This window comes from Sorex araneus, chromosome X, assembly GCF_027595985.1.
Source record: "Sorex araneus isolate mSorAra2 chromosome X, mSorAra2.pri, whole genome shotgun sequence".
NCBI lineage: Eukaryota > Metazoa > Chordata > Mammalia > Eulipotyphla > Soricidae > Sorex > Sorex araneus.
Genome location: NC_073313.1, coordinates 80,377,152 through 80,401,482, shown reverse-complemented (window position 1 = coordinate 80,401,482; position 24,331 = coordinate 80,377,152). Strand labels below are relative to the sequence as shown.

General features: G+C 41.3%; 1 pseudogene; it reads left to right on the top strand.

Moving 5' to 3' along the window:
- The first annotated feature begins 295 nt into the window (after positions 1-295).
- Positions 296-23,741, top strand: LOC101554093 (small integral membrane protein 10-like protein 2A; annotated as a pseudogene).
- The last annotated feature ends 590 nt before the right edge of the window (positions 23,742-24,331 follow it).

The window sequence follows — 24,331 nt, the reverse complement described above, 5'->3', positions numbered from 1 at the left end:
AAACTGGGCTCAACATTTAAACCAACACATTCCTATGAGCATGGCAGCTGAGAATGTTAACGAATGTTCCATTTTCCATTTTATTGTCCTTCCCCCAAAAGTCTACCACGTAGGCTGACCCTTTATCAGGATTTTCCCCTTGGATTTACATCAGGACATGCGTGCGTCAGAGACCAGGCTACCAGAAAATTTATTGACCACCCTGGCGCCCACCAGTCTGCAACATTTCCTGTCTGAAAATAGACTTCCCAGTGCTTTTTTGCATATACATGCCTTCTGTTGACATGAAAGCAAGATGGCTGCCCAGTGTGCGTCCACCATCTTGTAAGATGACAGCTTGCTGACATTAAAACTCTTTCTCTCCTAGTTTCTTGATTGACCATCAAGCTACTGGGCAACTGGACTTTCAAGGTTACACCATGAACACTAAAATAATAAAACGTACCCGGTTATAGGGTCATCTCCAGAAAACAAAGCATTTTTTTTAAATCAGAGAAATCCACCTTAAGGCAGGGTAAACATGGAGAGGCAGGGTTTTGTCATAAGCCATTCTTTCCCTATCATGTGAGAATCACCACTCCCCTCTTCCCGATACCCCAAATCCTATCCCATTCAGGATATAAACTTTGCTCAGGATATAAACTTTGTCCACTTTCTCTAAAATCTATAGCCACATAAACTCTTCGTATATGTATCATTAAATTTGGTGTTTTTCTCCTACTCATCTGTAGACTTGTCCACGGCAGCAGCCGAAGATGGATCCGGATGGATGAGGGAATTTTCCCCTTGAGTACGTACTTAGCCACTGCAAAGGTGACCCGGGTGATAGCATTTAATGTGGGTGCCCTTGTGTTCTACTCAAAGTTTCTATAGTCCAGGTGACATCCTGGAGACTGGCACCCCAGCTCTTCCCCAAATCAACAACCCTGGCTGCACTGTTGCCACACTTCTGCCCATTCAAGGCTGGTGTCTCAAGTCTGGCCAATCCTGCCCTTGGCAAAAATTGTGATTTTTTTTACTGACTCTGGTATTACTGCCAAACAGCCAGGACTTTTGATCTGTCATTTGAAAGAATACAGGTGGGCAGATTAAAGACACCTCTTTTGTGCATCCTAAATTGTGGAAACATAGTGAGAGTGCTGATGGGGTGTTTGTGTTATGCAGCTGTCCACAGTAAAGGTCTGTTCTCTGAGGAGACAAACTACAAGTAAGCTGCTTATCCAGCCAACACCCTGCAGATTGCCATGAGACATGCCAACAAATCTGCTGCCAGGAACTGAGCATAAAGTAAAGGACATAGTCCTGAGGATAGCTCAAGGCAAACTGCGTGCCACACAAGCATCAGGCCAAAGCCAAGAGTTTGTCCCCGAGCACATGTTCCAAGTGCAATTCTGGCATACTTCCGTCTCTGGGATCTCACGCATCACTACCTAGTGTGTGATCCTTGATCTCTAGCAGCTACATGTGTGTGAGCACTGTAACCAAGCATGTGATTGAAAATTTACATGACCACCACAACTGAAGTGCAAACCACTCCCCACTTGTGAGCACAGAACCAAATGTGTGTGACCGCCAGTCATTGCAACCACAAAAATATGGAAGGGAGTGGGGAACAGAAATAAATAAGTAAATGCATCACTAAATAAAAGTCATGCTATGAAAAATAAACTCTATGTAGCTGATGTAGTAGGCACCAATATAAGTCTGGCCTGTGACTTCTGCCAAAAATCAGTCTGTTTGTCTTTTAAAGGAGGCCTGGCTGCATGGGACACTGACCCTGCTTGCTCATGACAGATTAACTCTATCAGACCTTTGACTCTTTCCCCTTCAGTGTCACTGAAAGTTTCATCACCATTGATGCTTGTTCAGGTTGTGTGTTGTTTTTCTAGACTGATGAGTTGACTTACACAGCATCGTGGGTTTTATGAGTCTTATCCTCAACCCAAGACTGCAAAATTAGTTTTCTGTCTAACAAATGTTCTGTCTTTTTGTCTTCAAATGTCACCCAGAATGGGTCAGTAGAGAAAGCATTTGATGAACTGTCCACACTCCACTACTACATGGTATTGCTGAACATTGAAACCATTTCTGACTCTACTTCCTTTTGGTTTATGCATCTAAGAAGGGAGATTTTATCACCAAACATGGCTGTACCCAAAAAGGGATTTACTTTTTTACTTTGCTTTCTGAGCCACATGTGGTAGTGCTCAGGGGTTATTCTGAGCTCAAGTGCTCAGGAGTGTCTCCTGGGAGTGCTCAGGCATCACTCTTAATGGTACTCGGGCAACTCTGCAGTGCAGAGGAGTTAAACCCAGGCTTCCCTGTGTGGCTTCAGTGTTTGGCATCATTCCTCCAACCCCTCCTGTGGTTTCTTTTAAGAGGGTCTGTGCTTTTGCTCTTTATGTTTAGATTTACTTTGGATAAAGTTTTTGTTTTATTTTCTTTGGGGGTCACTCCTGCCAAGCTTGAGTAGGGTTTGAACCCTGACCTCCTATGTGGAAAGGACATGCTTTCCATGGAGCTGTCTTTCAGCCCTGGATTATTATTAATTTTTTTTTTTTTTTGCTTTTTGGGTCACACCGGGCGATGCACAGGCGTTACTCCTGGCATATGCACTCAGGAATTACTCATGGCAGTGCTCGGGGGACAATATGGGATGCTGGGAATTGAGTCCCTATTGGCCGCGTGCAAGGCAAATGCTCTACCCACTGCACTATCACTCCAGTCCAATTCCTGGATTAATTTTTAAAAGAAATATAACTTTTATTTTACTTTATTTTATTCTTTTTGGGTCACACCCGGAAAAGCTCAGGGGTTACTCTTGGCTCTGCACTCAGGAATTACTCTTGGCAGTGCTCGGGAGACCATATGGGATACTGGGAACTGAACCCGGGTTGTCTGTGTGCAAGGCAAACACCCTACCTGCTGTACTATTGCTCCAGCCTCCTATTTTATTTTATTTTGTTTATTCTTATTTATTTATTTATTTTTGCTTTTTGGGTCACACCTGCGATGCACAGGGGTTACTACTCCTCGCTCTGCACTCAGGAATTACTCCTGGAGGTGCTTGGGGATGCTGGGAATTGAACCCGGCTTGGCCGCATGCAAGGCAAACGCTTTACCCACTGTGCTATCACTCCAGCCCCAGAAGTATAACTTTTATGTTGAGATTCAATTTGTCTTCTTTTCTATTTTTGTTTGTTGATGTAAATTATTTCAACAAATTTGTTGAAAGACTATCCTTGGCCATTGACTTGCCTTTACATCTTCATAAAACTTAGTTATCATGAGTTGGAAATGTGACTTAATAGGAATGTGGTAGAGTCCTTGTCTCACATTTCTGAGGCTCTGGGCTCATTCTCTAGCACCCCAAGAAAAAATCAGTTAACTATAGTGCATGCATCCATTTCTGAACAATTTTCTCTTTCATTGATATAACTGTTTCTGTCTTCTTCAATACCACATTGTTGTTAGTGTAATATATAATGTATATATTTATACATTTAAAAGTATAATGCTTTTAAAAAATAAAATACATAAAAACAAACATAAGGAGTGATAATACAGCAGGTAGGGCATTTGCTTTGCACATGGCCGACCCGGGTTCGATTCCCAGCATCCCATATGGTTCCCTGAACACCGCCAGGAGTAATTCTTGAGTGCAGAGCCAGGAGTGACCCCTCTGCAACACCTGGTGTGACCCAAAAAGCAAAAAAAAAATCCATAATATTTGATCCTATTTATATTACAGAACATTTTTCCTGCAACATGAAAGAAGATAGTTCATATTCTATACTGTATAAACTACTGCACACCAAAACATAAAACATACAGTGAGTTCAGTAATTGTTAAACAATTACAGTCGGTCAATGTTTTATATTATACAAAAATCTTTGGTGGCTCATATGGACATTTTAAGGAGTCCTTTAATGACTTTGGAATCATTGTTTTGGATTAGCAAGAGATATTATTTTTCTATCTAAATAAATGAAAAATAGGTTTTAATACACAAAATCTTGATACCCAATACATTTATAGTAAAAAAATAGATCAAAATTACTGTGTTGCATAAATACAATTTTCCCACACACAATCCTAAACAACAACAACAGCAACAACAAGAATGATTTGCTTACACTGAATATATTTCAACTCTACTTTATACAAAACAAATTACATTTAACCACTCCCCCACAGGGGAGACAAGTAGTTTTTTATTACCTCCAGCTCTAAATTCAAGATTCTTTAAAAAAATTCTTTGTTAAGTACATTGGGATTGTATACTTACGGAATAATTAGCCATTTAGGTACTAAATTTTGAAATTCAGCTACCACTGACATAGTCTACATGAGGGAACAGGGTAAAAAGAAATATCAACATGCATAGAACATGCATAAGCACAAACTGACATGCCTGAGTACACACAAACACTCATACACACACCCAAAATAGGAAAAATGAAAATTTGAACAGCAATTTCTGTTTTACATTTGAAAACAATTACAAGGCCATAGTTGACATTTATAATATTTTTCTTCCACAACCTTTCCATTTTCTCTTGTCCTCAGCCAGCAGCTCAGCTGAGGTAGCTAAGGTAAGCTAAGGTAAAACATTGTCACAAAGAGGTCTGAGCTCTCAGTAGTCGTACAATATAAGAGTTTTTTGTAATCATTAGTCACATTTGACCACTGAACATTGCAATGTGAAGAGGAGTTTCAGAGTCTCAGACTTAATTCTCCCTCTGCCTTCACTAGCAACTGAACATTTTGTTTTTACCTTTTTTCTTTTTTTCTTTCTCTTTCCTTCCTTCCTTCCTTCCTTCCTTCCTTCCTTCCTTCCTTCCTTCCTTCCTTCCTTCCTTCCTTCCTTCCTTCCTTCCTTCCTTTTTCTTTCTTTCTTTCTTCCTTTCTCTCTTTCTTTCTTTCTTTCTTCTTTCTTTCTTTCTTTCTTTCTTTCTTTCTTTCTTTCTTTCTTTCTTTCTTTCTTTCTTTCTTTCTTTCTTTCTTTCTTTCTTTCTTTCTTTCTTTCTTTCTCCCTTTCTCTCTCCCTTTCTATCTTTCTTTCTCTCTTTCTCTCTTTCTCTCTTTCTTTCTTTCTTTCTTTCTTTCTTTCTTTCTTTCTTTCTTTCTTTCTTTCTTTCTTTCTTTCTTTCTTTCTTTCTCTCTTCCTTTCTCTCTTTCTTTCTCTTTCTCTCTCTCTTTCTCTCTCTCTTTCTCTCTTTCTTTCTTTCTTTCTTTCTTTCTTTCTTTCTTTCTTCCTTTCTCTCTTCCTTTCTCTCTTTCTCTCTCTTTCTCTCTCTCTCTTTCTTTCTTTCTTTCTTTCTTTCTTTCTTTCTTTCTTTCTTTCTTTCTTTCTTTCTTTCTTTCTTTCTTACTTTCTTCCTTCCTTCCTTCCTTCCTTCCTTCCTTCCTTCCTTCCTTCCTTTCTTTCTTTCTTTCTTTCTTTCTTTCTTTCTTTCTTAAAGGGGACAGGAAGAATATGCCCATGGATGTTAAACAAACCATTCACCATTCTAGAGGATGAATTATAAGATATGGTCAGTGTGAATTTAATTTGGATCTTCTGTTGCTATAAAATGAGCTTCTTATTCAGAAGCAGTGTTGTATGAAATATCATCATTGTGAGGGAGGCCATGAACGTGGTACTATTGTGGTACTATAGTCATTTGGAGGGGCAGGGAAAGGAAAATTTGTATTTCAGTATCGTTCACAATAGAAGAAACCCAGTGTTATCAATTTACCATGAGATGCTTGGTTAGATCCATCCCAACCCACCCCGCTATAACCCTGCTAGGAAATGATATGTATTGAGGATTCTGAATTGGCCTCTACTATTGAAGAGGTAGGGTTGGGCACTCAATTGCTTTGATAGCTACATTAGCCTTGGTGAGAAGAATTCACGAACTGATCCTATGCAGAACCTTAACCCTGTAGCCATGACCACTTTGAGCTTCATTAGGGTTGGGGAAAGGCCATAGCTTAGGTCATTTCTTTTTCAAAACGGTGTGAGAAACCACTTGAAATTATGTTCTTGGGGAACATTAATTTTTTCACACTATGTGAGGCTGGGATATTGCCATAATAAGCTTCTGGTCAGTGCCCTTTTGTGATGCAAAGCTGTCCTTAAATTGATTTTAATTATTCTTCAAAAGTCTGATGTTAATTTTATCTGTCAATTCCATTAGGCTCAGGGAGGCTAAATGACTTAGCAAAGCATTATTTCCAGATGGTATGGTCTGTGGGCTGGAGAGATAGCACAGTGGGTAGGGCGTTTGCCTTGCACGCTGCTAACCCGGGATTGATTCCTCCTTCCCTCTTGGAGAGCCTGGCAAGCTACCAAGAGTATCTCCCCTGCTTGGCAGAGCCTGGAAGCTCCCCGTGGCATATTCAATATGCCAAAAACAGTAACAACACGTCTCACAATGGAGACATTACTGTTGCCCACTCGAGCAAATTGATGAGCAACGGGATGACAGTGACAGTGACAGGTCTGGTCTGTGAGAGTGATTCTGAAAAAGATGACTTTCAGACTCAATGACTGGGTAAAAGCATACTCACTCACCAATGTGGGCAGGGATCAGCCATTCCCTTGAGGGCCCAAATGGAGAAAAGATGTGAAGTAAGGTCCAATTTACTCTTTTCTTGAGGAATCTTTTTTTTTTTGGTGGAGGGGGGCAGCGTTTTGGTGCCACACCTGGGTGTGCTCAGGGCTTATTCCTGCCTCTGCATTCAGGGATCACTCCTAGCAGCCTTGGGGGACCTTTTGACGTGCCAGGGATCAAACCCAGATAAGTTGCATCCAACACAAGTGCGCTGCCCACTGTTTTATCTCACGGGCTCTGAGGAAGCTATATTTTCATGCCCTCTGTCATAAAACAGTATTCCTGACTCTTGGGACTTCAGCTTTCAAATGAATTATATGCCACCGACTTCCTGTTTTCCAGTTACAGATGGCAGATTGTGGGATTTCTTGCCCTTTATAACTGCAGAAGACATTTCCTACATGTACATATGTGTTTCCTACACAGACACACACATGCATGTACATCATTTTTCTATTTATACATATACATTATGGGGACGACCCAGGAAATCCTCAATACTTCAGGCTCTGAAAAGATGCAGTCCTAGGTTCATGTGTAGAAAGCTCCAAGAATCACTAGGAGGGGACAACTGGGGCCACTTGAGCCCACCACATGAGAGACAAAAGCAAATGTTTAAAAAATTACTACTGAAAACTTTTTAATGACTAGGAGCCAGAGCAATAGCACATTGGGTTGAGCACATGGCCAGTACAGTTCCAATCCCCCAGCATTTCATATGGTCCCATGAGCCTGCCAGGACTGAGCCCTGAGCACAGAGCCAGGAGAAAACCCTGAGCACAGCAAGGTATGGCCCCAAAACAAAACAACCCCACCTCCCAGACAAACCTTCAGTCACTAAATTTAAGCTGTTTTTCTTCTTCTAAGACTAATTTGCCATGAAAACATATAAAGTGAGAGTCCAATTTTTATAAAAACCTCAGAAGCACACATTTATTACTGCTTCTTCTAAATACTGCAAATTTATTAAGCTTCATATTTTCCAAGAACCATTTATCTATAAAACCACATTTGCTGACTTACTGTGATTACAATCTAATCACCTAGAATAAAATGTTTCAATAATTTTAGAAATAGGGAAAATTATACATCTGAGATATGTATAATTTAGGGTATTGGGATAAAAAGCTCAGTTTTCAAAAAAAATCACTGAATTTTACTAAATTTATTTCCATTTAATAAAACATCACACACTACACAGATAAGTACATGATAATAATAAAAAAAAGTATTGAGGATGCCCTGGGTCATTCCCGTAGACCCAAATTTTTGGTGCTTAGGATCTCCAGGGCTGCATCCAGAGGGGATCAAAGCAAGGCTGGCTGCATGAAAGTGCTTTATAATCCCCTCTACTATTTCTCTGTCACTAACTGGTAATTGTTTTATAGTTATATAATCTTACCTAGTTTTCTACATCATTTAGATTATTTTATTTAAAATATTTGTGATATTTGTCATACTTCCTGATTTTACATTTCATGAAAAAATGTATATATAAATAAAATGAAAATTATATGTAAAATTTGTATATCTAGGCTGTTACTTATTGTACCCATGTGGAATTTTGAATCTTGTGACTCAAAAATCCCTACCTGTTTTAAAGTTTGATCAGACAAAACAGATTGAGAATAATGCTCATAGATCCTTTTGAAATTAAAATACCTACTTAAAGTTCCAGAGGTCTTGGTTCTGAAGGTCTTCTCCGGAACCCAGCCACAGCCATGCTCAAGGCCATTCTCCACACGCTCGGATGAGCCTCGCACATGAAGGAACTGGCAGAGGAACCCAGGTGTGCGGGACCCAGGACTGAGATCTCCAAGCCTACTTGGATCAGAACTGGGCCTCCTCCACCCAGATCCCCCATTTTCCAGTAGCTAGGCAGTCACACACACAAACTGCCCCCGGCACCATGTAATCCCATTAACAGCCAAGATCTAGAGACTATAAAACAAAGCTCCCAGAAGCGCACGGCCTCTTATAGTCTAGTTCTCTCTCTCTCTCGGAGAACCAGGCAAGCTACCAATAGTATCCTGCCCACACGGTAGAGCCTGGCAAGCTCCCCATAGCGTATTCGATATGCCAAAAACAGTAACAATGATGGGTCTCATTCCCCTGACCCTGAAAGAGCATCCAATACGGCACTGTTGGGAAGGACGAGTAAAGAGAGGCTGCTAAAATCTTAGGGCTAAGATGAATGGAGACGTTACTGGTGCCTGCTCCAACAAATTGATGAACAATGGGATGACAGTGATACAGTGATACATGTACATAAGTGTGTGTTTCTTTGGAGAACCATGAGTAGTACAACTGCTTATAGAGAGAGATCCCTAAATTTGTTTGCTTGTGCTGCCATGGGTGACTTAAATGGTATATTTGTTTCCTCACAGCACAAGAGGCTAGATGTTAGAGATTGAGGTAGTAACAGTTTCTTCTGAAGACCTCTACTTGGTTATCTTTCCATATGTAAATAATTTTTGGCTTTTTGGTCATACCGGGCAATGCACAGGAGTTAATCCTGGCTTTGCAATCAGAAATTATTCCTGGCGTGCTCAGGGGACCATATGGGATGCTGAGGATTGAACCCGGTTCGGCTGTGTGCAAGGTAAATGCTCTACCCGTGTATTATAGCACCAGCTCCTTCCATATATTTTCAAATGGTCTTTCTTCAAAGCCTGTGTCCTAATTTCTTATAAAATATCAGTCATATTAGTTTAAGATTCACTGATGTAAACCTTCAGTGATGAAGCAGACAGGCATATAGATAGAGAAGGGTCCCCATGGCAATGAGTTCTTGGGAAGTAACAAAATCAACTATCCCTGAGGCTGCTAAAAGCCTACACTGTGCACACAGGAACTAAGGCCTCATTAGACTTTTATCTGGTGCCATCACAAGCCCAGAGAAGAATGAACTCCCCTCTGAGAGAAGCTTTAGCAGGAACATAGGACAGGTAAGAAATATCAAATACCATCCAATAATCTCAGTCCTACCCCTTAGCAACCACCCTAGCAACGGACTCTTGCCTAGATAGAAAGCCCCACGTGGGGCAGGTTGGGAGAAAGAAACCCTATAAAAGCCAACTTTAAGAAAGAAAGCACATGCATGTGAAGCCTGCACCCACGTACTGCCCGCACCCGTGTACTCTCTGTGACCATGTGTTGCTGCTGAATGTTTGTGGTCCCTGAGCACGTGTCACCCACATTGTATCTCCCCTCTTGAGAAATGTGCTCTTTCATACTTTAATGCTGGGATGCGTATTGGGGCTCCCTCGCCTCACTGGATAAGTCAATCCTCTCTGTCATTCTATCTCTCTCTCCCCACCCCCTTTCTCAGAACTTCCAAAGATAACCTGTCTTGGACTGGGGAGGGGGGAGAGGGATGTTGGGTTTACTTTTGGTAGAGAATGGGCACTGGTGAAGGGATGGGTTATCAAACTTTGTAAGGGAGAAACATGAGCACAAAAATGTATAAATCTATAACTGTACCCTCACATTGACTCACTAATTAAAAATAAACTATTAAATTAAAAAAAAGATGTTTTCTTCTAAAAAAAAACATACCTGAATCAATTAAAAATAAGTTCTACTAAAAAAAAAAGATAACCTGTCTTTACTTCACTCCTTGTCTGTTTTTCTTCTCTTTTTTTATATATGACTGGAGCGATAGGGTAAGGCATTTGCCTTGCAAGCAGCCGACCCAGGTTTGATTCCTCCACCCCTCTCGGAGAGCCTGGCAAGCTACCTGTGGTGTATTTGGTACACCAAAAACAGTAACAACCAGTCTCACAATGGAAATGTTACTGGTGCCCACTTGAGCAATCAATGAGCAATTGGATGACAGTGATACAGTGACAGTGACAGTAATATGTGTGTGTGTATTTATTTATTTTTAATGAATCACCATGGGGTATAGTTACAGACATAATTTTTCATGCTTACGCTTCAGTCATACAATGGATTGAGTGCCCATCCCTCCACCAGTGCCCATTCTCCACCACCAATGTTCCCAGTATCCATCCCATCCTCCCATTCCCACCCCCCCGCCGTCCCCCCTCCCCCCCCCGCCTCTGTGACAGGCACATTTCCTTTTACTCTCTTTCTCTCTCCTTTAGGGTTTTGTGCTGTGCAATGCAAGTATTGAGTGATATAATCTTCGATCTATAGTCTACTTTCAGCTTGCATCTCCCATCCCTAGCAGGCCCTCTAAACACCCTTTACTTGGTGGTCCCTTCTCTATCTGAGCTGCCTTTTCCCCTAGCATGTGAGGCCAACTTCCAAGCTGTGGAGCAAACCTCCTGGTACTTATCTCTAGTATCCTTGGATGTTAGTCTCCCATTCTTTTACTTTATATTCCACAAATGAGTGCAATCTTTCTATGTCTGTCCCTCTCTTTCTGACTCATTTCACCTAACATGATACAAGGCCCTGGTGAACTCTAGAAGAATAAAACATCCAACCCCATCAGAAAATGGGGCAATGAGATGAACAGAAACTTTCTCTAAGAAGAAATCCAAATGGCCAAAAGGCACATGAAAAAATGCTCTTCATCACTAATCATCAGGGATATGCAGATTAAAACAACAATGAGAAATCATTTCACACCACAGAGACTGACCCACATCCAAAAAAACCACAAGCAACTGGTGTTGGCATGGATGTGGGGAGAAAGGGACACTCCTTCACTGCTGGTGGGAATGCTGACTGGTTCAGCCCTTTCGGAAAACAGTATGGACGCTTCTCAAAATATTAGAAGTGAGCTCCCATTAGACCCAGCAATACCACTTCTGGGAATATATCTCAGAGATGCAAAAAAGTATAGTAGAAATGACATCTGTACTGCTTGTCTGTTCTTGAAGTTCTTTTCTGAGAGGCCAAGGTTGACAGAGCCGAAAGGTCTGGGTAAAGTTTAGGATTGACTTTCCTTTTCTGCAAGAGCAAAGTTCTCTGCAGACTTTTATCAGTTCTAGATTTCTTCAGCCATTCACCAGGTGACATATTTGGATAGAGAGAAAATGGCAGGTTTCCTTCTCGAGGCTCCCGCCTTTCTTCTCTCCACTTCTCATATGGGGAACCTCGCCAGCACCAATGTCATTAACTTAATAACCTCTTTCAAAACCTTCACTCCAAATAAAATTACTGGATAAGGGGGGTGTGGGATTGGTTGTTAGGACTTCAGCTCATAAATTTGATAGGGACACGAGTCAGCTCATATCATTCCCCATGAAAATCATAAATCCTACTTGTGGCTTGAAAGAACAAAGACAGTGTGGCAGGCATAGACCACTGGGAGTGTGTAATTATCTATGCATCTTATTAGTGTTTTTAGAATCTACTCAAGGTTAATCTGTACATATTACTTTTATCTTTAGAGCCTGTGTTATTTATTACTAGCAGATGCATCAAACATGGATTTGCTAAACATCACTACATCAGAACTCTTGATGGCGGGTTCAACTTTCTATGCATTACCAGTACGTTCAGTATTGTTTTCGGTTTACAATTTTGATAGTACAAAACGATGGTTAAGAGCACAGACTCAGGGGGCCGGAATGATAGCGCAGCGGGTAGGGTGCTTGCCTTGCATGTGGCCAACCTGGGTTCAATCCCTATCCTCCCATATGGTCTTCCAAGTACCACCAGGAGTGATTCCTGGGTGCAGAGCCAGGAATAATCCCTAAGCTCTGTAGGGTGTGCTCTCCAAACAAACAAACAAAAAAAAGAGCACAGACTCAGGAATGGATAGATGGTATAGGAGGTAAGGCACTTACCTTGTATTGAAACAGCCCTGTTTGGTCTTGGACACTGATACAGTTTCCCAAGCACTACCAGGGGTCACTCCTCAGCCCTGAGCCAGGAATAGCTCCTGATGCCCCAATTTCTTTGTTTTGGTCGAATTGATTCAATAATAGTACCTACTTTGCAGTGCTGCTTTGAGGAATAACGTGTTAATATATGTAAAGTACTTGGAAGAGTGTCTGGCATATGCTAAGTGTTATATAAGTACTTATTATTACTTTTGTAACTGTGAGGGAGAGAAAGTTCCAGGCTTATTGGCTTTTCCTAAAGAACTGGCTTTTCCTAACAAAACAGTTCTCACTTCACAGGTCAGATAGTTGGAAAGTTCCACCAATTACAGGCATAGGGGAATTTTTCCTCTTCTTCCATTCTAGATTCGTTGCCTAATAATCGAATTAATATAAGACAGAATGACAGGAGAAAAACAAATTCAATTTTGTGATACAAGACCCCCATTTAAAAAAATCATAATAGGGGACCAGAGCATTAGTACAGTGATAGAGCACTTGCTTTGCATGCAGCCAGCCCAGGTTTGATCTCTGGCACCCTATATAATCCCTCCAGACCCACTAGGAGTGATCTCTGCATGCAGAGGCAGGAATAAGCCTTGAGCACTGCTGAATGTGGTCAAAAAGGCAAAAAAGAGACTCAAAAGTAGTCAGGCAAGTTAGACTCCTAAGTTATCCAGAACCAGGGGAAAAGAATCAGGGCCCGAAGCTTCAAAGAGGTGGTAAAAAATGCATTAGAAAATGAGAGCAGTAAATGCTTGTTAAACAGCATTAATATTCCATATAGATAAGTCTTTCTTTTATGCCTTTCAGGTGATAGCTCTCTTCTTGGTCCATGTCTCCTCTCTAGACTATTTTAGGCAGGTAAGAGAAAAAGGAAAAAGAAAAATTTCTTCCTAAAATCAGTTAGCTCTTGATTACTTTCATCTTAAAATAATCTGCATACCAAAATGGCATGTTTTAGGATGCACCTTCAGCTCTCACTCATTATAACTGTAAACCTAGGAACTGATAAATTATCACTAAGTGGTTTTATCCACCTACTGTGACCACCAGGAATTGAATTTTGGCCACACCTCCATGTACAATTTGCCTTCATTAGCCCTCACTAGGACTATGAGCAAATGTGGCTTGAGTGTTACTTAAAACCCTTTGTCCAATAATCCCTGAAGAGTAAGTATATTTTTATTTCTCCTTCAAACAGGAGAAACTTATTGGGGAAAAGGCTGCCAATCCCTTTGGGGGATATTAAGGAAGAGTTACAGTATATAATCATGGTGTTACCGTAGCATCCTTTTCCAAGGAACACAATATCCCCTTTATCCTAAATATCTTATTTATTTTTATTGTTTATTTAATGCTTTTTAATTGGTTGATTGCCATTATTTAGGCTAGAGCGATAGCACAGCGGTTGGGCATTCTCCTTTCACGAGGTCGACCTGAGTTCGATTCCTCCGCCCCTCTCGGAGAGCCCAGCAAGCTACCGAGAGTATGGAGCCCGCGTGGAAGAGCCTGGCAAGCTACCCATGAGTATTGGATATGCCAAAAACAGTAACAATAAGTCTCTCAATGAGAGATGTTACTAGTGCCCTCTCGAACAAATCGATGAGCAACGAGATGACAGTGACAGCTATTATTTACAATACTGCTCATGATGGTTTCTCATGAATGCAATTCCAACATCATATCCATCACCAATGTACTCACTCCTTCTCCCAAGGACCACAAGACCCTTCCTGTCCTTTCCCCCTCCTCAATTGTGTGGATCAGTTTTCCCTTTATGTTGCCTTTGGACCTTTGTTGCTACCTCCAAGTCCCACATATGAGAGAGATTATTCTGTATTTATTCCCTTCATTCTGATTGACTTAACTCGGCATAAAATCCTCTAGTGTCATCCATGTGGCAGAGAATTACATGATTTGATTTTTCTTAGTGCTTCATACTATTTTGTTGTTTATTTATACCACAACTTCTATGGATCCATCCATCCATAGTTAGGCATTTGGGTTGTTTCCTTGTCATGGCTATTGTTCTAAGTATATCAATGGACATAGATGTGCATTTATCCTTTTGAATTAATGTTTTTGTGTTTGGGCAATAAATGCCAAGATGTATAGTTACCACTGGGTCATATGGGAATTCTATGCCTATTTTTTTTAGAAATCTCCACATTATTTTCCATAGAGGTTGAACCGGATGACATTCCCACCGACAGTGGATGAAGGTTCCTTTCTCATCACAACCTCACCAACACTAGTTGTTTCCAGACTCTTTGAGATATGCCTTTCTCACTAGCATGAGATGAGATCTCAGTATTCTGATTTGCATTTCCTTAAACATGAGTGATGATGAGCACTTTTTCATATGCCTATTGACTATCCATATGGTTTCTTTGGGAAAGTGTTTGTTCATCTCCCCATCCCGTGTGTGCATGAGGAAGTTAAGGGGTTTTGTTGTTGAATTTTGTGAGTGCTTTATATATATTGTATATCAACCCCTGGATCTGGTGTATTGCATGCAAATATTTTCTCCCCCTCAGTAGGGTGTCTTTTTATTATAACTTAAGAGCCAGTGACACTCTATTAAAGTGACTAAAGTTTCTGTTTGCTATCGTTTTGAGGTAATACTGGTTTGTTTCAATATACCTCCACCACAGCCCATTAGAACCCCTCAACCCTTTGTTTCCACCACTGGCTCCTCTGTTAACCTCAATTCTACAGAATCCAAGTGCGTTTGGGGTTCTTTATTTGATGGGATTGAGACCACACCCTGCAGTTCTCCAAAAGCTGTTCCTTGGTCTGTTCTTAGGAATGAGGCCTGGTGGGGCTCAGGGGCCATATATGGAACAACGATGTTTAGGGTTACTTCTGGCTTTGTGCTCAGAGATCACTCCTAGAAGTTCTCTGAGGAGTATATGCAGTGCTAAGAGTTTGAACCCTGGAATGGCCGAATGAAAGGCAAGTGCCTTAACCTGTGTACTATTTCTCTAACCTCTCTACCCAGATTTTCATTGTGTTGTTTTTGTTGATGTTTATTTTTCTGATTCTTTTTGTTTGTTTTTCTTTGTTTTGGGTTTTGGCTTTGAGACCACATCTGGCAGTGCTCAAAACTACTCCTGGCTTTGTGCTCAGGGGTTACTTTTGAAGTCTTGGGAACACCATATACAATACTGTGGATCCCACCTTCTGCAGGTCAAATACCTTAACCCTTGGACTATCTCTCCAGTTCCTGAATTCTTTATAACCCTTGGATAAAACCCATTGTTAGATATATTATGTGAAAATGTTTTTTCTGCTAAGTAGGTTGCTTTTTCATTTTAACAATGGGATATTTCTTTTCTGTGCAGCTTTGTGTTTATTTATTGGTTTGTGGGCACATATGTCTATGCTCAGCGGCTGCTTTCAGTTCTATTCTCAGGGGCTACTCCCAGCAGTGCTCAGGGGACCACTCAATGTTTGGGACTGATCCCAGGCCTCCTTTATGGAAAGCATATGCTCCAGTCCATTGAGTTATCTCTCTGGCTCCATTGTGTAGCCTTTTTTAGTTTGATGTTGTCCCACTGATTTATTTTTGTTTTTGTTTCCCTTGCTACTGAGGTTGTGTCCCGAAAGACATCACTGAGGCCAATTTGTGGAGTATTTGCCTATGTTTTTTCCATACGTTTTATAGTTTCATAAATCTTATATCCAAATCTGTAATTCACTTTGGAATAATGTCTGCGTATGGTCTGACAGAGTAATCTGTTCTTGGCTTCTTTGTTGTAAATTAACTGTCCATATACTTATGTGAGTATGTTCCAGAATTTTGCTTTGTTTTGTTTTGGCCATATTGAAGTTGCTTGGAGACTACTCTTGGCTCAGTGCTCCAGGTCACTCCTGGAAGTATTTAGGGGTACATGACAGTGCTGGGAAACAAACCTGAGGCTCCAAAATGCAAAGTTTGCACTTTGGTCTTTTGAGCCATCTATCTGCCTCTCCCAAATTCTTTTTGTCAAATAAATCGCGCTTCTGTGTTCTATTTTCTAAGTCTTAAGATTCTCATGGCCAAGTGATCATCAAAGATCACTATACAATAAACTGTTCAGATTGTAACTCTATATTCTAGTCCTATTCTGAGGTATGGTGGTCTCTTGGTATGTTTTTTTTTTACTTTCTTTTTTTTTAAATTTTTTATTGAGTCACCATGTGGAAAGTTACAAAGTTTTCAGGTTTAAATCTCAGGTATACAATGCTCGAATACCCATCCCTTCACCAGTGCTCATATTCCACCAGAAACAAACCACTGAAGGCTCAGAAGCAGAGAACAAGTACCTTTCGCTTAATGATTATTCACGGTTGTCGACTGGGCCGGGTTCAGCAGAGTTATTCTACTAGTGTTAGGGGAGGTCTCTTATGTGTCAGTGGCCAGCTTCTGCTGGTAGGCTTAGTGATAGTACTTCTCGGTTCTTGGTTGGCCATCAGTTGGGGCCATATGACTATAGGAAGATAGAGATATGGGTCTCTATCTTATTGGTCACATGTGACATATGTTTCCAAGACTAGCAAGATTCACTAATAAAACATTTTAAAAAAGAGTGCAGTTCCCAATGCAAAAGCACTCTCTTTACTTTTGCATGCACTGCTTTTGCCAATGTTCCACTCACCGAAGCAAGTTACACATAGATTCAAGTGGAGAAATGTGGCTGAAGCACACATGTTGTATATAAGAGGCCTGGGTTAGATCCCTGACATGGAACCCTAGAGACTTATGGAAGCAACCTCCTGAGCACAGAACTGGGAGTATCCCCCCTGAGCACAGCTGGGTTTGTCCCCAAAGACAGAAAAAAAGAATTGAACAAAAGAGAAACTGGTCACCTTCTGATGAGAATGTCTGCAATGTCAACGCAAATTTTATGGATTCAGGGAGAGGAAATATTTGTAGTAACATTTTTGTGTGTTTTTGTTTTGGGGCCACACCCAGCTGTGCTCACAGCTTGTTTCTGGCTCTATGCTCAGGAATCACTCATTGTTGTTTTGATTTGCATTACCCTAATCATGAGTAATAATGAGCATTTTTTCATATGCCTGTTGGCAATCCATATGGCTTCTTTGGCAAAGTGTCTGTTCATCTACTCACCCCATCTGTGCATGGGGCAGTTGGGATTTTTGTTGTTGAGTTTTCTGAGTACTTTATGGATATTGAATAACAACCCTTTATCTGATGTGTCATATGCAAATATTTTCTCCCATTCAGTGGATTTTTTAATAGCTTGAGTTTCTTTAGCTATGCAGAAACCTTTTTAATTTGATATAGTCCCATTTGTTTATTTTGGGACTACAAACAAAAATAGCTCATTCTCCTCCTCCTCCTCCTCCTCCTCCACGCAATAATATTAACCTCAACCTTGTGTATGATAATGAAAAATATGAAGTCATTCAAATATCCATCAGCTAATAATTGACTGTCCTTAGGAAAAACACATAGAAGGTATTAATATGAACAGATGCCCTATTTAAAACTAATTGCCATGGCAACATCCTCCTTGTATTTCTTTGATATTATGATTTGTGATTATATATATATGTATATAGCTATATATATACATATATATGCCTTGTTTTGGGAGTCCTCACCACAGACAAGAAAAAATGTTAAAGAGAACCAAATTGGAAAGAGAGAAGTAAAATTATCACTCTTTGCAGATGACGCGATATTATACATTGAAAACACTAAAGACTCCACAAAAGAAACTCCTAAAAATAATAAACAAATACACTATGGTAGCAGGTTACAAAATTAATACATAAAAATCAGTTTTATTCCTGTACACAAAATAATGAACTCGAAGAAAAAGAAATTAGGAAGACTATCCCCTTCAAAATAGTGACTGAAATATCAAATATCAAGGAATCAACACAGGAGGTTAAAAGTTTATAGAGTAAAAAGAATAAATCATTGCTGAGAGAAATAGAAGATACAAGGAAACAGAAAAATATTCACTGATCGTGGATTAAAGTAATCAACATTGTTAAAATAACCATCTTACCCAGAGTACTATACAGATTCAATAAATTAACCATGAAAATTCCAATGACTCTTTAAAAGACATGGAACAAACTCTACTAAAATTTGTATGTAACCATAAGTATGGGCAAATAGTCAAAGCAATCATAATTAACAAAAGGATGGGAGACATTATATTTTCCAACTTTGAACTATACTAAAGCTATAATAATCAAAATTGCATAATACTGAAATAAAAATATAACTGCAAACCAAAGGAACTGTTATGAATTAATCCACCAGATTTATGGGCTGCTGACTTATGACAAAAGTACTGAACATATGAGGTGGAACAAAGAATATCTTTTCTAACAAATAATAAATTACACCCTACTGAATGGGAGAAAATATTTGCATGCAGCACATCAGTTAAACTATTGATATTCAATATCTATAAAGCACTCACAAACTCAACAACAAAAAACTCAATGACCCAATGCACAAATGGGGTGCAGAGATTAACAAACACATCCCCAAAGAAGCAAAAAGGCATATGATTAGGGTAATGCAAATAGAGAGTCTCTTGCCCAAACGTCTGGCTGTCTTCCCCGGGGGCCCCTCGGAGGGGATGGGCTCCAGCTTCCCTCCCCACCCTGAGCAGAGCTCCCGGCCGCTGAAGACCACCAAAACCTAGCTACAACCATGCTCGAGGCCCATCTCCACATGTTTGGACGGGCCTCACACATGAAGGTGCCGGCAGAGGAACCCAGGTGTGTGTAATCCCATCAATGGCCAACATCCAGAGACTTAAAAGTGAGCTCCCAGAAACGTGCAGCGTGAGATATCTTGTAGCCTACTTCTCCCTCTGGGAGAAACTGGCAAGCTTCTGAGAGTTTTCCTGCCCACATGGGACAGCCTTGCAAGCTTCCCATGGTGTATTCATATGCTAAATCCAGTAACAAGCTGGGTCTCATTCCCCTGACCCTGAAAGAGCCTCCAGTGTGACATCTGGAGGCTGTTGAGATTGAGAGAGGGCCGAGTTGAGAGAGACTTCTAAGATCTCAGAGAAAGGAAAAATGGAGAGGTTACTGAGCCCGCTTGAGAAATCCATGATTAACGGGATTTCGTGATTCATGAATGCAAATACAAAAAGGAATGAGACGTCATCTCATGCCAGTGAGAATGGCACATACCAAAATGTCTGGAAACAGCCAATGTTGGTAGGGTTGTGGTAAGAAAAGAACCTTCATTCGCTGTTGGTGTGAATGTCATTTGATTTATTCTCCATGGAAAGCAATATGGAGATGTTTCCAAAAAATAACAATAGAGCTCCCATGTGGTCCAGTGTTACCTTCTTGGCATCTAACCCTCAAACAAAAAAAAACACTAATTTGAAAGGATATATGCATACCAACATTCATCATTGTATTTAGTACAGTAGCCAAGATAGGGAAATAACTCAAATGCTTTACTACAGATGAAATGATTGAGAAGTTCTGGTATATATACACAATGGAGTACTATACAGCTCTAAGAATAAAATCATTCAATTTGCAGCACCAAGAATGGAATTTTAGTATCTCATGGGAAGTGGAATTAGTCAGAAAGAAAGGGATAGCTATAGAATGACCTCTCTCATATGGAACTTAAAGATGCACAGCAAGGTAACAATAAAGGACCAAATCAAAATAATGGGAAAACCTATCTACACAACTGAGTTGGTGGCAGAGGGGCATTGAGATCCTTGTGGGAGGGTGAAGGGGACATTGGTGATGGGTCTGATGTTAGGGTTATGTGCATGAGAAACATTAGCAGCATTGTAAAACACAGAATCATCAATAGTAAAAAATTAATTTAAAAAATATACCAACTTTAGGTCACTTTTGGGAAGGATGGGGGTTCCCTGAAACAGTGCCAACCTAAATCTACCTCAGGTAAGTACAAACAAGTTTTTTTCAGGATTTCAGAACAAACAAGATGCTTGTGTTTAATGTATTTCTATGCTTTAATGTTTTGTTTTCCCGTAATTCTGAATAAATATTTCTTTGGAAAAATTTCAAAAAAAAAATGTACCAACTTTTTAATAACCTTTATGTCTGGGCATCTTTGTGACCCTAGAATAAAACTTTTGTCACTACTCACTATATATCTATATATAATGTTCTCATTATTTATAAGGAATCAGAAAAACACTAATTACTTTTTAATTAAGGAAGTTTTCAGAGCTACTAGTAATTGAATGCGGAAAAGAATAATGAGGTACAATTGCTTATTACTTTATTACTTTTTCTGAGCTTGTTTATAGTCAATGTTATATGAGTCAGTCTCTAAACTTTCTTTTTTCATTTAAACTTTTTTATTTTGAGGGGTCACACCTGGCGATGCACAGGGGTTACTCCTGGCTTTTCACTTAGGAATTACTCCTGGCGGTGCTCAGGGGACCATATGGGATGCTGGGAATCGAACCTGGGCCGGCCACATGCAAGACAAATGCCTTACCCACTGTACTATTGCTCCAGCCCTCATTTAAACTTTTTTGATCCATCACATGCATTACTAAAACTTTTGACTCTGCTCATTAAATATGTACATTATATGCAATTGCTTTGATAAAGGTGATCATTATCTGTACTTTTCTCCCTTGTTAACTAATTTGTACAATGATGTGCACGGACACATTTTTTTTGGTATAGGAAAAACTGAAAATACTCAGAATATTGTTTCATAGGGGAGTGGCTAAATAAATGATTGGATAACATTAGTTAAATGGAATATGTTGGTGTAATAATCATATGTCAGAATGAAGTAGGCAAGTATTACCGACATGGTTAGAGCAATTTATGAATAGATCACGTCTGGAAGGTACAGAAAGGGAAGAGACTAGGGACGTGACAGGTAAAAATTTCCCAGGAAATCCACCTTCTATTGTTTTACTTAGATACTGTTGAACACATCTGAAAGCCTGCTTGCAGAACTTTTCATGTACGATGGAAAATAACGATGCACAACAAAAAGAAAAAAGTCTCTGGAATCATTGCAACAGAATGCACACATTTTCAAGTTCAAAGTGCCCTGCATGTTGTGTATTTGTGCTGACTGATCATGGAGAGGTGAAATAGTTCCTAAGGGACTTCAGGCAACAGGATAAGAGTCCCTACTTCTAAGCTGGTCAAGACCTTTCTTAGGGAAGAACTTTCCCAACATTTTAGTAACTCATATTTGGCTAATGCTCGCATTTTTTGGTGGGGGGTTGTAAAAAACTAAAGCTCGCCAAGGGGCGCGTGCACTCTCGGGCTCTCCGGGCGGCTCTGTCTCACCGCCCGCATTCGGCGCTCTGGAACCGCAGTGTGTGGACTAGATCGGGACAGCCGGTGGTCAAGGACAGGTGAAGGAAGAACGAGGACCAAGCTGGTTGCTGATTAGTTACCGTTTATTCAATCTTCCATCTTTCTCATCTCCCGCACTCCCAGCTACGGCCTCTCTCTGCATCAACTCCCGCCTCTCTCCTCTCTAGTCTCTCCTCCTCCTGGTCTCTCCCACCTTGCCCTCTAGGCTAAACCCAGCCAGGTAGCAAAATCAACATAAGAAAGCCCTTCCTGAGGGCAGGGCATTCCAAAGCCCTTCCTGACTCTTAAGGTTTTTTTCCTTTCCTTAGACCAAACACTTATTAACATCTTAATACTAGTTATTTTTGTATGGACATAGCAAGACATACATTGAGGCTTGCAAGGCAGCTCTCCTGGCAACATCTTGACACAGACTCAGACCACAGCACTCAGGCCAGATTAATCATTCCTCACCCTGGCAGGGTCCGAATCTAGTTATCACTGTTTGGATCATGAGCTTGCCCTGGGTCCGTCTCATCCCTCATCGGGACTCTGCTTTTGGGGGTGCTAGGAAGTAAGGGCAGCTGAGGCTTAGGTTGAGAGAACAGATGCCCAGGAGGAAAATATCATGTAGAGTCAAATGACTCCCAGGTTACAAAAGCATAACATTTGCTAAGTCTTCCTGTGTCCATACAAAAAGGACATTGCTCTGAATAAACTATGCAAAGAACTCAAGGAGAAGAGAAAAACAGTATTTACAAGTCAACAGAACACTAAGAAAGAAGCTACAAATAAACACAGAGGAATGAGAGCACTGTAATGGGAGTAACCCAATAAACCTAAACTACCTGAGGCTATGTTATCCTACAGGGGGTGTCACAGCCAGTGATGCTCAGGGGTTACTCCTGCCTCTGCACGCAGGAATTACTCCTGGCGGTGCTTGGGCGACCATATGGGATGCTGGGGATCGAACCCAGGTCGGCTGACTGCAAGGCAAATGCCCTACCCACTGTACTATCACTCCAGCCCTAATGATCGCATTTTAATATATAGCACTGTAGCACTGTCGTCCAGTCGTTCATGGATTTGCTCGAGGGGGGCACCAGTAACGTCTCCATTGTGAGGCTTGTTACTGTTTTTGGCATATGGAATTTGCCACGGGTAGCTTGCCAGGCTCTTCCGTGCGGGCAGAATACTTTCGGTAGCTTGCTGGGCTCTCCTTAGAGGGACGGAGGAATTGAACCCGGGTAGGCCGTGTGCAAGGCAAATGCTCTACCTGCTGTCCTATCGCACAAGTCTCACCATGGAGACATTACTGGTGCCCGCTCATTTAAATATGTAAAAAAAAGAAAAAGAAAAACATTAAGGGCCACTCGAATCAGGTAGCTTGGTCTCTTGCTTAAGCTGTTTGGGCCCACACTTGTCCCTTCTCCTGTTATTTACCCCAACAACACACATCCCGATGGCCCTTCTCCACGTTCTCCCGCCGGAGATCTCAGACTCGGCTTCTCAGATTGGATCTCAGTCTGGAGACCCCAGATTCTCCAGGTTCCCGGGCTGGAGATTTTAGACGCCCCCTCGGGGGGCCCCGCCCTACTGCAACCTCGTGGGAACGCGGCCAGCTCGGGGCACCAGAGATCCGCCGTGCTGGCGCGCCGCCAGCAAGGAAACACCGGCGGGGCGGCGCGGTTCGCATCAGTGGCCTCTCGGTCAGCCCCCCGCACGTCTTCTGCTGCCGTCCATCTCTCCGTTGGTAGGTCTGTGGACACTGCTGGAGGCCCTGGGTTCGGTGCACCGATGGGAGGCGACACCAGATCGTTGGCGGCGGCGGCGGCGGCTCTGTCCCGCCAGGCGGTGCAGCTCACCGGCTTGGCTGCCGCCCGCGGTTCCTACCGCGCCTTCTGCAAGGGGCTCACCCGCACGCTGCTCACCTTGTTCAACCTGGCCTGGTATCTACGCGCCAACTTCCCCTACGTCTACGTCGTGACCTCCGTAGTGTTCAACGTCCGCCTGCAGGTACATGTTTAAAGGAAGTAACTTTGGGGTGGGGGGATTTCGGGGCTTCAGGGCAGGAGGGCTGACCTCCACCGGCCCCAGCCCCCCGACCCTAGAACAAAACCATCAGTCGTTGGCGTTCGTGGACTTGGCCATCCGTCTTTCCATGAACTCATCTTTGAATAGAAACAGATAAACGGCTCAAAATCATTTACGGAAAGACAGGAACAAAAAGTTTCCAGGGAAACGGATCACTCAAGGGACAGAGAAAAAAAAACCCTAAAGATCTTCAACTCTCCACTTGGCCTGACTGACCGAGTATAGCTGGAAGTTGTTTCAAGGCTTCCTTGAGCTTTGCTTGGGAGCGCGCCAAAATCTGAAATCTTCAAATCCTTGAAAAGTTTTTGCATCCATTAAAATCAGCAAAATCCTATCTACACTGAGGATAAGTCATGACTATGGTACAGAATGCCCTAAAAGAAAACAATAATGTGTGTGTTTGAATTAGCAACTGAAGTAAAAAAGTGGGAGGAAAATCTCCCAGATTAGAAAAAGAGATTTCCAGTTGAATGCGATGATTCCAGAAAATATAGATAAACAGAGTCCCCGCTGTAGATTAATAA